The sequence below is a fragment of the Ammospiza nelsoni genome, chromosome 13 (assembly GCF_027579445.1).
Source record: "Ammospiza nelsoni isolate bAmmNel1 chromosome 13, bAmmNel1.pri, whole genome shotgun sequence".
Taxonomy (NCBI): domain Eukaryota; kingdom Metazoa; phylum Chordata; class Aves; order Passeriformes; family Passerellidae; genus Ammospiza; species Ammospiza nelsoni.
In genome coordinates, this window is record NC_080645.1 from 13942176 (window position 1) to 13964663 (window position 22488).

At 46.2% G+C, this 22488-nt stretch overlaps 1 protein-coding gene across 2 annotated transcripts in view; it reads left to right on the forward strand.

The window, feature by feature from the left end:
- The window catches only part of GNAO1 (G protein subunit alpha o1), a 141231-nt gene that overhangs the window by 50152 nt on the left and 68591 nt on the right, over positions 1-22488 (forward strand). The window lies entirely within an intron of this gene.

Genomic DNA, 22488 nt, shown 5'->3' on the forward strand with positions numbered 1-22488 from the left:
CCACCCTTTTTGCCTGCTGCAATCCCAGAGAAGGTAAAACTACCTGATTTCACTGGAAATAAAATAATTTCGAATTAAGGACCTGGTAAAGGCAAAGTCCTATATGCCAGTGAGTTTGTCGTGACTATTTTTGGGTAGCTATCAAATGACAGATGTACAACATACTCCAAACTCCTTATCTGAGTGTTGATAATAAAAGCATTCACTAGAAGGGATGCCAAAATCCTGCTGTGGTGTTACTGTATAAGACAGTACCTTATTTCTCCCAATCACAAAGAGGTACTTTGATTTCTTTGCATCTAGGGATTTTCCCGTAGGAACTCTAAATCCTGGAGACATTTCCATCCCCAACGTGGAGATGATGCCATAATGGAGTTCTTGTGAGCTTGCCGAGAACTAATGCTGATGGTTTCAAACTGAATGCATTAATCTGTTGATTACTCAGTGACTCAGCTCTCAGCAAGGAAACGTATCTCACTCAGCTAAAACCTATGCTAGGAAAACAGAAACAACTCATTCTCCATGGCTGATAAATAGTCTGTGGCAGACAGCTTTAAAATGTAATTTTTTTTTTTAAACACCTAAAGTCCTAATTTGAGGAGGGAAAACTCATCAGTGCTTTGGTGCCAGGCCTGGCACAGTACAGGGGGTGGAGGAGGAGAGCTGTTATCAGGACTGCCAGGAACGAGAGGTGGAGTTCTGAGCTGAACAAAATGTTGTGTCCGTTCATATTCCCATGGAAAAGATGCCAAATGTTCCTAGGGCTGTACAATAACTCAGGCTGGAGAGGAGCTCAGGAGGTGTCAAGCCCAACCCCTGCTCAGGTAAAGTCTAAGGTCAAACCAGGTTGCTCAGGGCTCTACCCAGCTGGGTCTGAAATCATTCAAGGATGGAGACTTCACACCCTCTTTGGGCACCCTGCTCCACTGCTCTTACAGTCCCCATGATCAAAAGTTTCTTTTTATGTCGAGTGTGAACCACTGTTGTTTCAATTTACGCTTTATGGCAGTAAAGATCTTGTATTATGCTTTTCAAAGTAAAAAATAAGTTTGATTAAGTTCTCTCCAGCCTTGTTTCCCCTAAGATGTAGTTCTGGAGGAATTATTCCTGTCTTCCAATGGTGTCATGCTGACTGTGTGAGACAAGCCTGCCACAAACCACTACAAACCAAACCAATGTCTGGGAGGGTGGTCCAGTGTGTCTGTTCCCTTCAGAGATGGCAGAAATATTTCTTCATTCAGCAGCAAAGGAAAAGGAAACCAAGAGGAATAGGGAAACTAAGGGAAGGAAACCTAGTCTCTCAGGCTCTGATCTTCCACTTGCTCCTTTCTCTTAGGCACAGAAAGTTGCTGGTATTAGTATGAAATAGTATTTATTTTAATCTTACAAAGAAGCACATGGCTTCTGCTGCCCTGCTTTTGTTATTAATGCACAGCTGCTAAAAAGAGAGGCCATTAAACAGGCGATTTGTTGAGTATTAGGCTGCATGGTTCATCCCTTTTCAGGCAAAGCTTTTCTATTTTAAAAGTCATTCCTCAGCCAAGGGTTTCCAATGCAAATCTTTTAGTGGGGGATTTTCCCCTACTCATCACTTAAGCCCCCAAGAGAAGGGAGCTCGGGAAGGGGAGCCAAGGCTGTGGCTGCTCCAGCCTGATTCAGCAGCAGGGAGGGAGGGCACTTGGGCCTAGGACAGGTTTTCCCCAGAGACCACTTGGCTATTACTGCTTCCCCCATCCCACTTTCTGGGAGATGGATCTGCACCTGTATCCCTTCCAAATGATACCCTGACCATGATCAAAGCAAAAAAACCCTCCCCTACTTGATAAATGCATGTTGTTATTGACAGAAAATAACCAAATCCTCTCACTGTTCTCATGTTTCTCTTGCCCATTATTGTACCTCCAGTATTTAGTCTAATAGAAATGAAAAGACTGGGGGAAGACAAAACCCCCTTGCTTTTGGCAGTCAAAGCGAGATCAGTGTCAGAAATAGAACCTAAAAAGACAAAATAATTCACAGAAAGCTTATGCTCCAGGTCTTGCTGACCTCTCTGCTGATAAGGACTTGTCCTCAGGTCGAGAACAAAACAGCCTAAGTGTCAGATTTCACTTTTCTGTGTGCTCCTTGTGCAGGGCAGTGGGTTTTCTTGCAGCTTTGCCCAGCTCACGAAAGGTTCATGGCCTGTGGGCAGCGCCCAGGTCCTTGTTTAGTGACCTTCAGCAGGGGAGGCAGGAGCACACCCTGCCAGCTCCCAGCACATTATCCCTGTGCACAGCATGGCAGGCCAGGCTGGAACTCCAGAAAAGCTGTGCAAGTGCAAAGGCACAAATCCTTCACCTGTCACATGAGGGCGGGCAGAAAAGGAGCAGTCAGTGAGGGGACAGGAGCCAGCTGCAGGAGAAGGGGCAGCTGTGGGTGCTGCTCATCTCCAGGGCCACCACTGCCCTGGGTCTGGATCCCTGACAAGACAAGGGGTTACACACAGGAAGAGAGGCTGAGGCTTAGTCTCGCCTGCCTGCTCAGGACTCTCCAGCTGCTCTGTAGGGCACTGCTCAGTCCTTACCTTGATAATCAGATTAGCAGGCAGGAAAGAGTCAGGCTGTAACATGTAGCCTGTGGATTAAATGGTCCTCTAAAGTGCAAATGTATTAATAAAACAAGCTCCTCACTGATTCCATTTCAGTGTACTCAGGCAGAGGAAATGGGAAATGGAGGTTTGAAACCAGCAATCTAGAAGTCAGTCCAAGTGTTTGGAAAGGATCAAGCAGGAAGGGCAGGGTAAGGATGGATTTTCCTATCTCTGTCTGAAAATCTGGTTCTGAAGCCCGGCTGCAGAAACCCCAGCCAGAAGCAGCATAAGGTCTCTTCCTCTGTGGCTTAATGCTGACCCCAGAATCCACTTGGAAATGCAGACTTGCAATCCCACTTTGGTGAAATGGCAGAGCTGCAGCCAGGCTGGGAGGCCTGGGGAGGTGTCTTCAGGTTGGATTGGTCCCAGCCTTGTGAAAGCTGGTATGAAAGCAGCTGTAGAGCATGCTCATATTTTCATAAATCAAACAAAAACAGACTGAAATTGTTCAGAAAGTACTCAACAGAGAATGCAAATATCAGTTGCATGGCTCAGATCCAGGTGTTTGAGGTGAGAGGTCACAGGTTTAGCACTTGGGGTCCAGAGGTGGCAGGCAGTGATCTTCACATTTTCCCCAGTGTAAGTCTGGACATGTCTCTGCTTCAGCTAAGAACAGGAAAACTAAAAAGCTGCTGAAATGTTAAAATATTTCTATTGGGATTTTTTTTTCTTTCGGACTTTGTAGCAAAATGTGTCTGTGGTGACCTTCTGCTATGTATGGTCTGCAACTCTTGAACTGTGAGCCACACAAAGATGTGCTGAGACATTTTAAAATACTGGCTAGTAGCCTTGAAAAAACCCTTCTGTAGTGTAACTGAACAGCCCACCCGGGGCGGCTGGCAAAGAGATCCGTGTCAAATCTGCTCCTGAACAGAGAGGTGCTTGTACAAACCTGGTGCCTCCAGCCCCTTCCCCTCTGCACATGCCAAAAGGGGAATTTAGGAGCTGCCCTCTTCCTCTTGCTCTTGCTTGGCACAACAAGCAAAGTCACAGCCACTGTCACCTGCTGCCTTCCAGCGCTGGAGGGGAGCAGTGTGGGGGAGGATCTCTCTTTCATAAGATCTGCTCTGCATATCTGGCTTTTTGTACTTGTCAGCTCAAGATATTGTGCTACTTCATTTGAGTCAGGTATCTGTTTAGACCAGCTGGCTCCTACTGTGTGTCCCCGGCCCAAGATTTCTCAGAAATGCAAAAAGGCTGCTAATAACTTCAGGGAGGGCAGGTGAGGTTAATCAGGCACTGTTCTGCTGGTAGGAAGCCTCCCTTAACTACCTGGATGGACACAGGATCTAGGGGATGGACACAGGATTCCTGGGCTTGTGCTGCTTGACTGAGGATGCGGCATCCTTTCTGGTCTGCTGTTGTAAGTGATGGGAACTTAGGGCTGCTTTGTAGAAGAGTGGGGTGGAGTGCAAGAAAAGGGAAAATGGAATAAAGAGGTGGCACCAGACATGCTGGTGTCAGCATTTGTCCAGATATCCAGCTGCAGACAATGTCTTCTTGCAATACTCACAGCTCACATAAAATCATATTTGTTGTACTGTGTCAGACCCAGTACAAATACCCAAGTAAGAGTCCAGGACAAATATTTCAGCCTGCCCTTCATAAAGGTCTGTCACTGTTCCATTAAGGCTGCAGCCATCTTTCTCACACACCTCCCTCTTGGTCCTTCTACAAGGCACATTTCAGTAGCCATTATTTGTGTTTCTGAGGGGTGGGGAACAAATAAAGGGCAGGACATTTCTTGAGAGGTGGGAAACATGAAACAGAGAGGAAAGCACTTGTTATTGTCACAGCCTGCCTTGTTGCCAGGGAGATGCTTGGCTCATTCAAGAAACACTTGTGGTTGCCAGCCAAGATGGTCAATGTATTTGGAATCTTTGCTGCAAAATGAGGGTGTGGGAGAAAGAGAGAGACAGCAAAGAACAGTGGGAAGCCCAGAGTAAGCTCTGCCTGCATGGTCACAGGGCATGACCCATATGCCTCATGGCACCATCTCTGGAGTCTCTCTAAACAAAGCAGCAGTTTCTACATCCCACTAAGATATTTTCCTCCTTTGAAAACTCCTTGAGCCCCTGAAAATACAAGATCTTTCCTAATAAATGATAGCACTAAATTAACAGCAGAGCACAAAGGCAGTTTATGATAGCACTTTGTGCCAGCTGCAAGAGTTTGGAACAGTTTGCTTCCATGCCTTTGCTCTGCTGCTTAGGGAGAGTCAAACTCTGTCATAACCAGAAGGGATCCCAGCCAAGTCAGCTGAGACCTGTGGCTGGACCTGGGAGACCTTGCTTTGCAGCAGCAGCAGCAGCAGTTCAGCCTGGCTCTGTGCTCCTGCAGAGCTGAAGCCGTGATCATCAAGTCTGTAACATACAGTGATCTTCACATGGCAAAAAAGATCTCCCAGAGCCAGTGTCTGCTTTGCTGTACTCATGCTGCTAATAAAGATAGTGATCAGAAATGAGAAAAAGCTGCTGGAGTCATGGCTGCAAGCACATCATGGCCAGAAAATGCAGTAGTAATAGTAGAAACAGCTGGATGCTCCAGGCAAGCGCCTGAACCACACAGCCAGTGTGCACCAGAGGTTGTACCAGCAACCTTTCTATCAGCAGAAGACTGTTAATCCCTCACAAGAGCTCTAAAAAGCCAAACTTCCCCAGGGTGGCCCACTGTACCAGTTTTAGTTAAAATTCCTAAAGAATGAAAGAGACCTCTTGGAAGGGATCCAGAGGGAGCAGGGAGGTGGGCGGCAGTCGCGCAGCGCGTTGGAATCGCGCGTGGTGTGGAAGGCAGCCCGCTGGAAGGTGCCACCTTGCTGAGCAGGGATGTGCCAGCTTGATGTTTTTCACACTGGTCCTGTTTCAGGATGATATCTGTGGTGTTGGCATGGAAACTCTCATTCTAAAGTAAACACTGGATTTGCTTTTTGGGTTTTCCTGGACATGGATGATGAATGCGCAGGGGACAGGGTGGAACAGAAAATTCACCTAGTCTTCCAGTCCCTCTGAGCAGTCAGAAATCTGTTCCTAAGAAAACACATTTCTGGGGAAAAAAAGTATTGTGAAGCACTTCAGCGTCATTTCTCAGGGAGCCAGATGAGAACAGAGATGTGGTCACACCTTAAAATGCCACCAGATCTGTTTCTTTGGTGAGCACTTGGCATCAGCCAGGCACTGTAGGTTGGTGATACTTGCTGTCCATGCTGCCTTCCTAATTCTGAGATGAGTCTTGTAGCTAAATGTCCTACAAAAGCACTGGCCAGAACAGATTCCATCAATTAAAACCAGCCATTTAATTTTCTTTTGAAGAAAATCAGAAGATTAAGAGATGTCTCAGGGGATCATTGATAAGAGAGAGACCACAATCACCTCTTTCCAACTCCAAGCTCCAGACTGAGTCTAATCACATCTTTCACCACCTAAAGAAGGCTTTAAAGAAGACACTGCCAGAGTATTCCCAGAGAAACACAGTGAGAGGATAGAGCAGTGGTCACTGGTGCTGGGAGAGGGAATTAAAGTCAGGAATGAGCTTGGACTCATTGTGCTTTCCCTCCTCTCTCCATGGCATCAGGAGAGATCAGGGCAGTCTGCACCTGGAGGACTACCCATCCCTTTGGGTATCAGATGGGTGTAGTGATAAGAGAGGTCTGAGGACATTTGTGTATGGAAGGATCAGTGAAAATAGAAAACACCCAAAGGGCAATTTTTAAATTATAGATATTGCCTTCCTCTTCAGCCAACCACCAGCAGAAAAGCATCTGTGATGAGTTCTCCTGGCATTGTCTGCTCCCTGGGTGGTGGAAAACACAGCTTCTTCAGGTGCAAATTGATCTCTAAAGATGTTAGATTTTTCATGGTGCTTCTGCTGTCAACTGCCATTTCAGGCTTGATTTCTGAGGAATTAACAACCCTAGTCCTCCAAAGCATCCTTGAAAAGGATCCTCACCTCCCCTAAAACTGTCAAACACCCCTGTTCACCTGTGAAAATGCTGACCCCATGCCACAGGGAGATGAGGCTTTCCTCCTCCTTGTGTGCAAACTCTCTTTTCACTGAGAGAGGGATGTATTTTTCCTCCATGAGCTTTATGTGTTTGATACTGATTTTTGGATGATGCAGGGAATATTTTTAGTTTGAAAAGAAGAAACCCCACCCATTCCTGCTCCTTGGAAGGGCTGCCTGCCTTCCCCTGTATTTGTTCTACCTGAGATTTGTTATTCAAATTCAGCCAGAGTTAGGGCTGTCAGGGCCATGGTGTGACAGGGAAAAGGCACAGAGGGAAGGGTGAAGCAGACATGGGACTGTAACATTTGTGGCAAATTAATGAGAGGTGGAGTGCTGCTTTCCATTCCCACAGGACAGTGATGGAAGACAACTTCTCTGGAAGCCCCTGGAAAGGACCAGAGTGGGACAGCACAAAAGACAAACTGTTCAAAAATATTTGGCAGATGGAGCAGAGCCCTGAGGAGGGGCAAACCTTGTTCCTTGGAAAGGGCCTTCCTGGCAGCTCCTGGGTCTAGGGTCAGGAGAGAGATGGCTGCACACCCCATTCACTCCTTCTCGGTGGATGGCAGGGCCAGGCCAAGGCAGATTCCATCTTATCAGAGGGGGCTCAGTACAGCCACTCCCCACAGAGCAGGTGACAGTGGCCTTGCCCTGGGTGGCATCTGGTGTTGGTGAACAAAGGCAGATACTGTCTGTCCTTCATGGAGGCACTGAAGTTAAGCACTGGCATGGCAGATGCTTCAAAGATGTGTTTCTGCCTTTCTGGGTGATCAGGCACTTACTGAAGCCCTTCCAGAAAGTCACCACCATGTCTGAGACTGAAGTTCAGGTTGCATCTGGCCACAGCCTTGGATGCTGCCTTCAGGTATGATTGCAAGTCAGCTCTCCAAGCAGCAATTGCAGATAATACTAACTACTCAGCACATTTCAAATACATGTCAGTTATTAAGTAGATTTATTTCCATCTCTTCTGGGAAATGTTGGGAAGCACTGCTGAGTCACGCTGCTTACTCACCAGTTTTAGGAATGCCATTAAAAATATTTATTTTCCACAAGCCTTCTATGATGTTCCTATTATTTGAATGTTTCCAGATGTAAAATGAAAGCATTTGTGTAGGGTGTTCCTGGCCTTAAGCAGATCTCTGATGCATAACTCACAAAAAGGCATAAAACAAGGGATCTATCCCTTGGCTTTGTTATATGATGCTTATGCAGGCATGGGGGTGAGGGGTAATCTTTGCTCCAAAATGGCAGGAGCATAGGCAGGCTGGGCTTGACACAGCTTGGGATGCAAGAAGGAGAGTGTGAGCAGCTGCTTTGCTGTGCCCAAACACGTGGGAGAGGAGGGACATGGAACATGGAACCTGTTCCTTGCTTACAGCAGATGCTCACAAACTCAGGGCTTTGTTTATTCTGCCATGGTCTGCTCTGGCCAGAGACCCCAAAACAATGCAGCCCCCAAGGGACATGATGTCAGGTGTCCCTGCAGGAGCAGCAGGTCCAAGGGCACACTGAACCCTGGTGCTTGGCCACCCCGCACTCTGTGAGAGCAGCTCTCACTGTCAGCTTCAGCAAGGAGGTGTGAGAAGGCCTTGCTGACAGCCCACTGCCTTCACACCCTGGAAAGAACCCAGACAGGGCAACACACTGGAGCAGAGGAGCCATTTCATGGCCTGTGGCTGTGAAGTCCCATCCTTCCAAAAGGGGAATTTTGCTGAGCTGGACACAGATCTCCCAGCTGATTGCTGCCCTTAGGGAAGCTGAAATGTGCCCATGCTGTGCCCAAGCCCCACCCAAGGAGAACCTGTCCCTCCAAAGGGAGCAGCTGCTTCTCATGGGCTGGATCAGCTGAGAGTGCTAAGGCTGCCTTCCCCCACAGAGAGGCACAGTGGCGTGGTGGCACCTCAAACGTGTCCCTTGCACTGCATCAATCATGGGGATGGCAGAATGTCTGCCACACATGAAGACTTCATTACCCAAATACAGGTTTTACTGAGGATATTAATCAGTATTGTGTACCTTGGTAATAAGTGATTAAAGATACCACAAGGGAACTCATTTAACAGCTGCAATTACTGCTTTGACCTCAGTCTCACTCGCTGAATCTGCTGTGAGGGTGCCTGGCAGGGCAGCAGGGACCAGCCTCAGCCAGGGCTGCAGGAGCTCAGAGATGCCATTCACCCAGGTCACAATTGCCGTGGCAGGTGACTGGGCAGAAGTTCTTGGTGTTCCATTGAAGGGAAGGAAAGAATCAAGCTCCAAATGAAGGTTAGAAGCAACAAAGCCTCAAGATCTGCTGTGAAACAGTATCATTTGCACCTTGGCAATGTTTATTCTTGTGGTCAAAGTCAGAGAGAAAATGAAGAGGGAAAAAGTGCAGGATATGTGAATTAGCCTGTGTCTGGTTTAGGGTTTTAGATAGATAGTCACTGTGGGCCCCAGGACAGCTCATCCTTCCCCAGCAGAGACCCACATCTGCGTCACGTCACCCCGGAATGGCTCCAGGCAGCAGCACATCCCTTCCCAGTGTCAAAACCCACTCAGAAGCCTGAGAAAATCTCACCCACAGGCTTTGAACACATTTCTCCCTTTTTGCTGTGCTACTCGTTTTCCAGGGCTGTAGGAGTTTCTGGTTTGCCACACATTGTATCTGTGTTGACGGTGAGACTGTTGCTAGATACTTTTCCCTTACTAAGAAATAATTCCCTGGGGTTGGCTATGTATAATTAAGTCCTCATTTGCCTACAGATTGGTTTAAGACTAGATTAACTCCATTGATTAGAGGGGAATTACTCTTGATTTACACTGAGATCGTGGGAATGGAGACTCAAGTGACACACAGGAGCAATCCTACAGTAAGTGCTCAGGGTAGCTACATGGTTGTCACCCACCTTTCTGTGTTTGTCACCCACCTTTCTGTATTTGGAACCTCCCTGGGCAGATGTTTGTTCCTTTATGTGAAGAGGGGTTTTAAGTTAATCTTACATGCTGAATACACCTTGCAGATGTTCAGTTGGGTATTCAGGTTCTATGGTCATGTATTGAATAAAACCAGTTACTCCTTAGTTAGTCTGGCAGTAGAACTGGAGCAAGACTGTCCTCCAGAGAAATTGTTCAGGTTCAAGGAGGTTTTACCAGTAGGGATGGGAGGGTATTGTACTGCACAGAGGAGAAGAAGCATCCAGCAACAAGAGAGGATACAAGCAGAATTACATCTCTAAAATAACCCTTTACATGTTTGGGAAGGAAAAAGGGACCCATCCTGCTCCCTTCTAACTGCAGCATCTGCTGTTCTCCAGAGAGAAACCTCATTGCCCAGTGCTCCTCAGGAAGGGCACAGCTGGACACAGCCATGCTCACTCCCTTTGAATCACAGCTCAGCCCTGCTCCCACCCTGTCTCTGCCCATGCCATCAAAGCCAAGCAAAAGGAGGCAACGGCAGAGAAGGAGAATTTTCTGAGTCCAGGAAAGTGTTTGGCTTGCCAATTTTACTGTGTTTTTATTTAAAAATGTGAGAGCTTTTAGTGCTGGTAGATGATATTACAGGCAATAAAAGATTTTTTTTCTGACAAGAAAGAGGTGCCAGTAGACACCATCCAGTGAGTTTGAGTTAGTTCTGTAAAGTTACAAATTAATTTCTTCCAAGTGAGGAGCAGGTCTCACGTCTGTTCCTCCCTTCCACATGTCATCCCATTTGTGGAGTTTTTTTCTTTTCTACAGGGCAGGTTTGCAACACAGCCTGTCTGGAGGTGCAGTGTGACATTGTGGATGCCAAAGATGGGAATTTTAAGCTAGTTTTTCCTCACCACCTTACCACCACCTTACCCAAAGGTCTCACAAACATTTTTCTTCCAGCTTTTATTCTTTGTAATTGCTGTTATTGGTCTTACAAGCTTTAGAAAGCTTTTCTCTTGCCAAGTTCCTCTGCCATGGGTGTGTTTCTAACTGGTGATATCTGTGCCGTCCTCATTTGAGTTCCTTGGTTTTGAATAGGCTTTTGTCAACTCCAGCTGCCCTCAATGCACATTGCAGGCAGCTTCCACCAAGGTGGACACCTTTTGCTAGTGAGTTCAAGTTCTGCATCTCATAGCTGCTGTGGCTTTTGAGTCTTCTCACTCTCACTTCGACTCATGAGATCCTTAACCCAGGAATTGGCACGAGGTTAAATCTGCTGCCTGCAGTTGGGGTGTGCATGCTGCTGTTGCAGCTTTCTTCATTTAATTTGCTCCAGAGGCAAAAGTCATTCCCAGGCTGAAAAGACCATATTCAGCATTACAGTGGATTGTGAGCCAAGTTCAGGAAGGTCTTGTGACCAGTGAGTAGGCAAAATCTTTATTTCCTCAACTTTCTCTTCAAGAACAGAACCTTGGGGAAAGCTCTAGGACAATGTGTAGCAGCATGTAAGCTCTGCAGGGCTGAGCTTTTGGATTAGATGATCTTTATGTTGTTGCAGAACAAGTGTTGAGCATCTTCTATTTCTTGTTGGTGATGCAAGCAAAAAATTTACACCTTTGAAACAATCCCAACCCTGAAGCCCTGCACAGCATACCAGGAGGAGGAAGCCTGTCCTCCAGCATGAGGACTCTGAGCAATTTCAGCATCAAGGCTCCCCAGGCCATGATGTTTCAGAAACCAAGATATGCACCAGACCCAAACCACAGCTGTGCTTATTTCAGTCATGTATGCACAGACATTGAATCAGCTTAAAAGCCACTTCTTGGGGTGACAACCCTTTTCTGGCTCTCCTGTTCCCATTCCTGAAAGAGCTGTAGGGCGCCAAGCCTGGCCTGCTCATGCAGTGTCTGGGCTCGGTGTCCCCCAGCTGCCTTTAACCACAACCAGTCCAGCCACCACAAGACACCTCTGACTCTCCTTCCCCAGGCACTGCTGCACAGCACAGACAGGGAGAGAGCCATGCCCACCACATCCCAAATTACCAGAAAGCATGATCCAACTGATACATTTGTAAAAAGAAGAAAGATGATGAGGAGAGAGCTGCTAATGGTAATTCACACAGGCAGTAGCTCTGAGCTGCCCATTCACCACTAATCATCTGTCCCCTAAAATCCTGGGCAGGCAGGACCCCCTTCTGGGGTCACACTGCTTGCCAGCGCACATTTTCAGCATCATATCTCCAGGCAGATCCAAGAGCACAAATAATAGAGAGAGTGAACAGGCTATTGCACTGTGTCCCTTTCTCCTTTGCCATCAACTTTGCAAAGAAAGAGTGGACAGCAAATAAACAGTAAAGGCTGATGGGAAAAGGAAGCCCATCAGACTACACTATCATTATCTGACTTGCCTTGAAATCCTCCAAGAGATTGCCAGAAATTAGTTCCAGTGCTCAAGAGTCTTCAGTGACCCTTTAGAAAGAGAACTGAGCTCAGGAGCCAGCTCCACCACAAAGCACCAGCTTTCTGCAAGCTAAATTCCAGATGTAAACAGATGTTTTCCCCAGCAGCCCGTGCAAACCCTATTATACATGTCAGGCAGCACCAGCACACCATACAGTTCTAAGCCCTTTTCCATAAGAAGCTGGAGGGAATTGCCTGGGGTTGGAAAGAATGAGTCCAGCAAGCCAGAAAAATCAGATTTCACTTCATACTGATTATGCAGCTCCTAGTTCAGACCACGAGTTACTGATCAGTTTGCGAAACTCAAACCACAAAGGAGGTTTAGTAGTGCCAGGGCAGTTTCCAGTTCATCCCTAATCTCCTCCCCAGCACTGAACTGCATCCTTCTCTTGGCTGCTCTGGAGAGGAGGGAACATCTATGGGCTAAGGAGTGGGGCCTCATCAGCTGAGCAGAGGCAATGCTGCCTTCACTCTGATCTTCCTGGCTGGACAGACAGCTCCTGTCCTTTGGGGGAGGAGCTGGGGTAAGCATCACTGCTTCCTCTCAAGGCAAGTGGCAGGATTCAGGGGAGCTTTGCTCAGGGATCCTCTGCAAATGGCAGCCAAGCCCAGGCATGCCATAGTGAGACACCAACTTCATTTCTATTTCCTCTCAATTGGCTTGGAAAAGGAGATTGCTAATGAAAAGTGCTCATTAATGCCTGTGATAAAGGTGGTAGCACTGAGAGATTAAATTCTTACAGAGCCACAGAGACTTGAGGGTTACCATAGTTCTGCACTTGAACCAGACATCGCAGTGTTGTGTGAAACAACTTGCTGAACCACCAGCATCTTTGTGCAGACACAGAAAATTACAGCTGTAAATCCAGGGCAGCTGAAGCAGTCACCAGCACCTAAATCTGAATGGACATATGCTAGGAGCAGTCAGAAATAAAGGGCGTGATGTGTGGAAGGAAAGGAGATCCAACTTCATGTGCAGGACCACCAGCAAAGATCCTTAGATGGTTGTTTGCAGTTCTTACAGGAAAGAAAGGGGCAGTAGATTCTGGCTGAATGCTAAATAGAATTGCAAGTAGTGGAGTCATGAACGTAGCATCTCTGTAACAGCAAAAGGTTGTTCTAAAGGTCAGTTCTGCATGTACTCTCCTAGCTCTGTGAACAGCTATTCCTTTCATCCCCAAGTTGAGCTTTTGGCTGGGACAGGCTGAAATAAACAGGGCTAAAGCTGTCCCATCCGTTATCTCTGGGAATGGCCTGGCTCCAAGAGCAGGCTCTGCCTCTGCAGATACAACACACAACATGGCAGGGAGCAACCTGAGAGGGCAGATGGCTCACGTGGACCATCCTCACCACCAAGCCTTCATCCCTGGGCTTCAAAATGCTGCAGTGCCCCTCTGCGGAGAGAGGGCACAGCCGCTGTGCTCAGACAGAGGCAGCACACCCTGAGCTCAGACCTGCGGGGCAGCACCCCTGAGAAAGCACAGGCAGGAGCCAGCAGCCTTTTGTTCTGTACACACTGCCCGAGGCTGTTTATCTGGAGTCGGGCTTCTTTTTCCACCCTCTAAGGTGAGATGTCCGGAAAGAAACACTGGCAGGCCTGCCTGCATGTTTTCTCTCTCATTCCAAGTCAAAACCAAAGTGCCCCCCAGTCCTGGCTGCACACACATACAGACTGACAGCCACTCTGCACAGAATAGCCAGACAAGGCTGGGGGTAATCCAACCCTGCTTTTCCCATGCTTTTATCAGTGTCCTTCTGTTGTGGTGGCAATAAGTAACTTTATTGGCAACTAAGAAACAAAACTAAAACCAGATCAGTTTACCAAATGTCAGAGTTGGTGTGTCTCACAGAAATGATGCCAGGACACGGAGATGTCAGCACAGGGAATCCCTGGGCATTCATTCAGGAATAGAGGTCCTGTATCAAACACAGTGCCACAGGGGAAGGGGACAGTTCCTCTGGGACTGCCACCATCTCCAAGGCAGCCATCCTGCCTTATTCACACATCAGTCCAGAGATGCTGGAGCCAGCCAGCTCTGAGACACCTGTCTCAGCAAAGCCATTTCTAGCTTAATGTGTAGATGGAGGAAGGCAGATACTTTTGCAGGCTGTGCTAAAGCTCAGCAGCCTACACAGTGAGGTTCTGCTGCCACCACCACATCCAGGTGCTCCAGAGAGAAAGTCCTCAAACAGCTAATAGAGACATACCCATTATGAACAGAGCCTTAGGTCCAGGAACCCTCTGTATCTACAACCCTCTCTAGCTGCTAGGCTGATACAGGTGCAGTACATTCCTCAGTGAAAGCAGCTCATCTTCAAGCAAAAACTCTAAAAATGTTGTCAACAACCCCTTAGTCTCTACCCAGAAGAGAACATAAGCTGAAATACTTACTTTGGGCATGTGGAACCAGAGAAAGTAATATTTTATATCCTGGGAATCAGCTACCCAGGGCTAACCAGGGCTAACCAGAGCCATAAAGTGCTCTGGTTTCTGGTAAAAAGGTGATCCTATAATACTCTTTTGCATTGCAGGTTTCAAGAAACAACTTTTTGTTGGTCAATCTTGCTGTCCTATTTATAACCAGCTTACACAGAATAAAAAGTGTATAATTCACAGTGCTTTCTAATTAGATGTTGTAACTACAATCCTATTTCATGCCACTCTAATTTGTTCCATCACAGTATTTTTGAGTTTTGTGTTAACCATATCATGCAGGGCAAACTCTTCAAGGGTTTGAATCCAGCAATTATGCTGGCTTTGATTTGTACATAAAGCTGATGTGAGTCCACATGGCAACATCCCATCATGATGTGTGAAATACCAGGATTAAAAGACATTGTTGAAGCTCTGTCCAAAGTCAAGACTCGCTTGGTTCAAAGTGTGGCAACTCAGAGCAAGCTTGTCAAACTAGAGGAGATTTTGCAATCCCAGTCACTTCTGACCTTTCTTAAAGGGCTGAATTTTGAAGAGTCCATATTTGGTAGATCTCCAGACCAATCTACATCTAAGTTTGTGGCTGACATTTAAATCTCTAAAAATGGAAATGGGCCTTTGCCACTTGAGCTTCAAGATTATTCATAGTAGAGGGAAAGATCTTGGGAGTAACTGGACTAAAGTAGTTAAGCAAGCATGATGGGATTAGCACAGGGCAGGATTAGACATTCCCCTTTAACACACTGGCATCTGGAATAGCAGAAGAGGTGTGGGCTAATTTTCTATGAATTGTAAGTGAATGTTGTACCACTGTTCATCCTGTCTGTGCAGATTTGATAACCACTTTGAGTCATTAGGAGACCAAGCAGGTAGTGAACACCAAAGACTTGTTAAATGCAGTGGCAAAATCAGCCACAGAAAGTTTTTTCCATGCATGTTTTAACCTTAGATCTCTGGTTTGCTCTTTGCAAGTGTTTATTAAAAAAACCCCAAACAGTTGGTATTTTCAGATGTTCTCAGCTATCTGTTTAGCTTAAGAGTTCCAACTTCAGAAAAACAACCCTTTCTAAAAATGCTCTCTATCTGCCTTTGCCTCCACGCCTTTCGTAGAGACTGAAATCCTGCAGATGTGTGTTAATACAGCAAAATCGGTCTTGTCAAGCTTCTGTGTTAAAGAGCAGCAGCTCCAGGTTAGGGCTTTCCTTAGCTGAGCTACTGGAAGAAAACAGCTGGAAGGTGCCAAAGGAATGTCTCTCCCTTTCCCCCCTCTTCTCCCAGCCCTCCCTGCCCCAGCCACACCAGGCACAAGCATCCCCATGCACAGGGCCAATCCTCAGCCTGAGCACATCCAGCTCCCTTGGAGTCAATCTGGCCCCAGGGCTTGTTTTGGTATTTTACAACAGGACAAATAGAGCAACATTTCATAACGTTCTAATGAGGCACATTGAGGAATGCCCAGGAGACAGAGACAATATCAGTGTTCCTTGGCACACAGAGAAAATCAAAGGCATTTGTTTGTTATCTGAAATGTCTATCTGTGTTCCTTTCAGTGGTGGGCAGACATTTTTATAGTGTAGGTTCCTGGAAATACTCAGATGTCACTGTCAGGGCGTTCTAAGAGCAGTATTTATTTTCAGATGTACCTATAAAAACTGAGACTGAAGCACGGAAATATTTAGAGCCATTAAAAGATTATTAGGTTTTGAGGAGTGGTTTGCACTCTGTATGGCCCCATAAAACCTAACATTTGTGGACCTGTTCCTCTCTCATTGAATAGGAATTCTATCACTGACTTGAGAAAGCCTTAGTGAGAGAGGAGCCTTTGCTCAAGAAATTGCCCAGGTTAGGAATTGCCCAGCAGAGATCAGACTGAAAAGACACCAACTGCATCTGGCCAGGGCATTGAGGAAACACCATCTCTCCAGTTGGAGCGAACATTTGGGAGCAGCTGGTTTGGATCTCTGCTTGGTATGTCAGAATTTAAACTATTAAGAGGCATCACTGCTGCTCATGCCACTGTGTTACAGTACAGCCCAGCTCATGGGAATGGGATCTGCCAGTGTCACAGCATGTCCCAGTATCAGCCCCTTCATGGGAGCTGGCAGGGGCCACACCTGACAGCCAGGACAGCTCTCCAAGCACAATCATCACCCTCCTGCCTGTCTTCTGTGTCGTGGCAGTTGCTAGAGTTACATCTACAATCCTAACTGTGCCTTTAGAGCATCACAGAATATCAGCTGGAAGGAACCCATAAAGCTCATCACATCCAATATCTTGATCCTCACAGGACCACCTAAAACTAAATTATATTAATAAGAATAGGATGTTCATTCTGTCAAGCTTGATACTTTTTTTAAAGTTTGGAGCCTCCTTAAACATTACGCTCTTCTCTAGCCTTGTGACCAGAGACATACCCCAAAGGCAAATACTTATGATAGAGGATTGTCTCTCCCTTTTCCACCTTTTCTCTTTGGAGCCTATCTCAGGCCCATGCTGGGACAGGAGCTGGGACCAGTACTGGACACATTTGCTGGGAGGAGCTGACAGCAGGTGACCTCAGCTGTGTCACTTCAGCTTCAGGCTCAGAGGGCTCCTGAGATCTGCCCCTCAAGAAAGCAGCAGAGACAGCCTGGGCTCCATCTCCTCTCCCTCCCTGGCAGAGGGGCATTTGCCACTCTGGGGTAGCTGCTGTCACAGGTGAAATGGGAGCATTTGCTGCCATCTGAGTCTCAAAGGGATGGGCATATCCAGGTAGGCTGATCGGAGAGAGGGAAGATTCAAAGCCCAGGGAGGCTGAGCTGATCTGAGCTATGCTTCAGAATGACCAAAACCATTATCTTAAAACCCTTGGACAGCAAATGCTGCCGTTTTATTAAGAAGCCTGGCAATTGGAAGGTATTACCCCATTAAAGGAAGTACATCTCCTGCAAAAAAAAAAAAAAAACATTCCTGAGCAAGTAATGCCATTCTGCTGATGCTGACCTTCTCATCTGGATCTGGGAAGCAAGTATGTTTATAATCTTACTGCTGAGAAACTTAATGTTATCCTGTACATTCTACTCACTCTGGAAGGCAAATTAAGCATAAGAGAACAAGGATGTTTCTTCTTTTTAATATCAATTTTTCTTATTGTCATTATTTAAGAAAAAACAGAGATTAAATAGCCCCCCACCCTTCTCCCTTCCCCCATCAAAGCCAAAACAATCTCACATAGGTCAGATAGGTTCATTGTGGTTTCTCCAATTAAAAAGCTATCATCCATCAGGATTGTAATTATCCATCCATCAAGATTTTATCAGCCAAAAAGCTTGTAAAAATGAACACTCTTCTGTTATTTTTGAGGACACGCAGGCTGTTCCACAAGATCAGCTCATGCCCACTATTTCAGAATGCCTCTGCAAGAGATTGAAAAAAAGGAAAAAAGTGGTTAAAAAAAGCAATTCAGACATTAACAATGTCATGGCAACAGCAAATTAGAGCCTCAAAAGCAGAGCTCAGCTTGAGAAGGTTTAGGGAGTCACTGCACTGCAGGACTGAATGAAATATTCAGCACATAAAAGAGGTCCCCAAATGTTTTTTGTATTTGGGATAATGACACCAAGCTGACTGCTATTTATGTATACTTTTGCCTCACCATCGATTTTTTTTGCCACAAGAGATTTTAAAGTAGTATATTTGTCAGATAATCGTGGCTCTCTTCTGATTCTTGGGGAACTTTGGCATTTGCAAGTGTAATCATAAACATCAGCTTTTCCTCAAGCCGAAAGTTACTGTTGTAGGAAAAAATTGATAGGAGAAAAATTGAACATTTGGGGAAAAGTTACGCCACAAGAGATTTTGCTTGTTGAGTCAGATGATTTAATGTGAGGTGACAGCCTGACCCGTAACCAATGGTGAGGTATGCAATCTCACTTTCCCAGTTTTCACCTAATGCTCTGCATGTGTGCAAGGAGACAATAAACCTCTTCTGCTATTTCTTTTCCCTCAACACCCTATGGCTTCTTCTCTAGGTTTTTTTCCCTATGAGGTCAATCATGTCAAGCTGTCCAAGTATCCCGTGACCACTCCCACCTCCCATAACCTTTGCTTTCCTGATCTTTACTCCAAGCTTCCTTTCTTGATTATATTAGCTACCCATGTCCAATACCAGTAACAGGATGAGATATGAGGGGAAAAACCTGCATTGTGAAAAACGTGCTTTAGTTTTAATTTGGGCTTATGCCAGGCTGGCAGAGAAAGAAAAAGTCCAGCAGAGTATGCTCTGTACAATGAAGAAAACTCAGAAGTGAGACAGAATTCAATATTTATTTGTCTTGAGTTTGTATCTTTCTTTCTGCCTTTTGTCCTCCACATCTCTCAATTTTACCCTCCCTTTTGCCTTTGCTGTACTACTTTGGGAACTTGAAATGAGGTTTGAAGCACCTCAGGGATTTCTGTCCCTGTAAGTGGTCTCTCACAGAACACTCAATTTTTATGCTCTACAGGGTGAATGCTGATGTTTCCAAACTCATCTGCCTGGTAATGGGTGGGAAAATCTCTGAGTATCTGAGGCTGTTGCAATGTTTGCCCATTCAGTTGCCACATCCTGAGAATTCTCCTGCCTTCAAAGATGCTGGGTATCTTTTAGTTAAGTCTCTACTTCCTATTAGTCCTCTAAACTCTCCTATGTTATTCCTCCAAACTCTTTCAAGTTATTTCTCACAGTGCTGGAATCTTAAGGTTTTGAACGTGACCTTAAAGTTACATTTTATGTAGTGCTTACCCAGGCATCCCAAGTCATAGTGAAGCCTTGTCAAGGCTGACCCAGAACAGAGTCAAAGAACAAAGCAGGGATTTATTAAAAGGCCTCAATGGATCCACCTTGGGCAGCACAAGAGCCCAGCCAGGGCTACACCCAAGATGAACCCAAAATGGTCACAAAATGCACAACCAGTCACAGGGTCTCTCACTTTTATAAGTTCTGGTCCATTTGCATATTGGAGTTAATTGTCCAATTACAGCTTTAAGTTATGAAGTCCCATCCTGCTTGTTTTTCTCTCTTCAGTCTGCTGTTGTTTATGCTCTTGGGACTGAAATTTGGATCAGTTTCCCTTGGTCCCAAGCTAGAAAAGGAATTGTTTTGTCTCCCTTCTCTGTGAAGAGAGCTTACCATCCCTTAATATGAAGCTCAGAACTACACACTAAAGCAGTACAGAATCTGAAAAATATAAAAGCTAAAAACTGAAGCATCAGTAGGGGTCAGGGTAGTTTGGAGCTGTGAACTTTCCCAGTGTTTCAGTCCAAGTTCTGCATCCCAGTGACTCAGTACCTACAAGCAACAAGCCTCACACCCTTCATACACAGGCCTTGAAAGAGAGCAGCCTACTAGACTTTAACAGTTACAAGCTTTTATGTCTTGCCAGCTGAGAACTTCTGACACCTGAATCCAAATCCACTGTCCTCTACATCACTGGAAGGGCTGGGAAGCACTTAGGGTTTGATCAGTCAGTTCAGAGCTCGGTGGTAGCTTTAATGTGCAATTAAGCTTAAGTGAGTGAAGAGGGCTTTCAGACTGTACCATGCCCGGAGTTAGAACACAGCAGAATGAAATCTGCTGCTCCTGCACACTCCTTGTGGCACTCACCACTGGCACAGGGGGCACCACCCTGGGCTTGTCTGATGGAGAGGGTTTGTGGCTGGATCTGACCAGGGGGTTACTGAGCAGCCTTAGGGTGGCAATTCAGCTTCACATTTCCAGAGGGTGGCAAGGAAATAGCACATACACAAAGCAGATCTGAATAGTATAATTAAGAGCAAAAACAAGCTACAAAGAGGTAAAAAAGGTGTTTAGATGTCAAAGTCAGAGGAGTTCCCAAGGGTCAAACTTCCAAGTTTATGGTACAGTTTGCTATTTTCTACGTCTTTCAGAACTTTTTAAAAAAGCAATATAAGGGCTTAGATTTCACACTTCTTGGGTTTCCCTCTCCTCTGTGGCTGAGCTTCTGACTGCTTTCAGTTGCAGGAACCCTAAAACCAGAAGTTCCTCCTACACTGCTGCAACACCCAAGCAGTTGAGCCAGAGCTCAGAAAAGCCTTTATTGTGAAGGTGATTTACCTTATTTTTCTCCCAAAGAACAGTGTGTAAAACTTAGATTCTTAGTCTGAAAGCCATGATTTGGGTCCTTCTGTGCTCAGAGGACACAAAGCTGCCTCCAGACAAACAGGTGGCTGGAGAGGAGCAGTCAGGTTCCAGACAGAATTGATCAGGGGCAGATAACTTGGGTAACCCTTAAAAAATGGGCAGTTTTTCCTCTCCAGATTTAGAGGTGACTGTTTTGGAGTACCTATTGCATTCAGTTAGAAGCTAAAAGGGTTTGAAGAGAAGGATGAGAGTGAAGGGAAAGAGAAGACATCTGTATCTTGACAACTTTTAACTTGGTTGCCTATCAACAGCTTCATCTTAAAGAGAATAACTCTGCTGTTGGGAGCTTCAGAGCCCCTCTGCACTCTGCTAATCTCCTGTTATTGCTTGTCAGAAGTCCCTTAAAGCAGAGTATGGATTTTCTAACAGAAGCCCTAAAGTGCTACATCTGAACATGATGTATCCTCTCTAGTGCATAGTGCCCTTGATTTATTGTAGACAACAACAGAGAGGTGCTTTCCTTGCATCTGCTCAGCCCTTCAGAATCCTGCTCTCCTCAGTGCCTCAGAGCAAGAGCCCCTTTGGTACAGCTGTCTGTCCATTTATGTGGCTCTGCTAACCAGTATTGAGCAGATGAGAAGTACTGGCTTTGTAATCACCTGACAAAAAATTTCTCCACAGACTGGGCCCAAAACATTTGCCAGACCATCTCTAGGCTGAGCCTTGCTGTAGCTGCTCCTGGTTGTGATTCAGGGTCTGCTCTGATGTGTGCTCGCCCACAGACACGATTCCTGGATCCCACACCTCTCTGTCCAACTTGCAGCTGCTGGAAACATCTGTCAGTCTGTTAACACTTGTTAATCTGCCTTTCCCACTGCCATTCCCTCTGTGAGCCTGCAGGGCTCTGGGAGGTGGGTTCAGAGCTTTGGCTCTGTGTGAGGTGTGTTTGTGTGGAGCTGTGAGCCTGGCTGTGTGTGCCCCATGGAAATCAGGAGTGCTCCCTGTGGATGTGCTGCCCACTGACCTTGGAGGGCTTATCTCTGCCAGGCTCCCCAGGAATGCATGAGGAATGAATGCTGTTCAGGCCATCACAGCAGTGTGTTCCCCTGACATTTTCCTGGAAAAGCATGGCTGCTGTGTGATCTGCATGGGGGAAGAGTTGGCTCTGGGCAAAGACACATCCCTGGTGCTGCCCAGAGTGTGATCATACACACATGACTCTGGAAAGTAATTTCCTTTCCCTCCACCACTTCTTCGTCATTGCTTGCAAACCACCTATTTCTCCATAGCTTTACATACCTTTTGAAAATTCCTCTCTGGCTAGATTTTCATCAGCACATTTGAGAAAAACGGGCTGCCAATCTCACAGTCACCCCTTGTGTATCTCAGAGCTACACAAACACCCTTTCTTTTCCTCCCAAATGCCTGGTACCAGCAGTGACCAGGGAACCTGAGCAGCCCAAGAGCTCTCCTCACCCTACAGCATGGCTGCCACCCTTTGAGGATGCTGTGAACTGTTAAACCACTACAGAGACCCTTCTCTTTGCCCATCTCACACTTGAAATGTAGTAGGTGGACCATGTTTTCTTCCCAGTAACACGTAGTTAACATCATCAATGTAATGCTGAAGAATGAAACCAGAGATTGCTTCCTTTCCCCACAGCAAAACCACCCAGTGCTGCTTGGGGGTGCTCACCATCACAGTGACAGCACTTTTGCTGTCCAGCACTTTTGCAAGCTGCCTGTTGGATCAGTTAGCACAGAATTCCTGGTCTTTACAGCAGTAGGAGCTATTAATAAGGAATTACCTACAGATTTCTGTGCCTGCAGATGAATGTGTTCACAGCTCTGTAAAGCCTTTAACCTTGACACAGTGGTTGGTTCTAGTGTGGAAATGACCACCAAGGGCAGCAGTGGCAAGTGGCCCTTGGCAGCTGGAGGTAGCCAG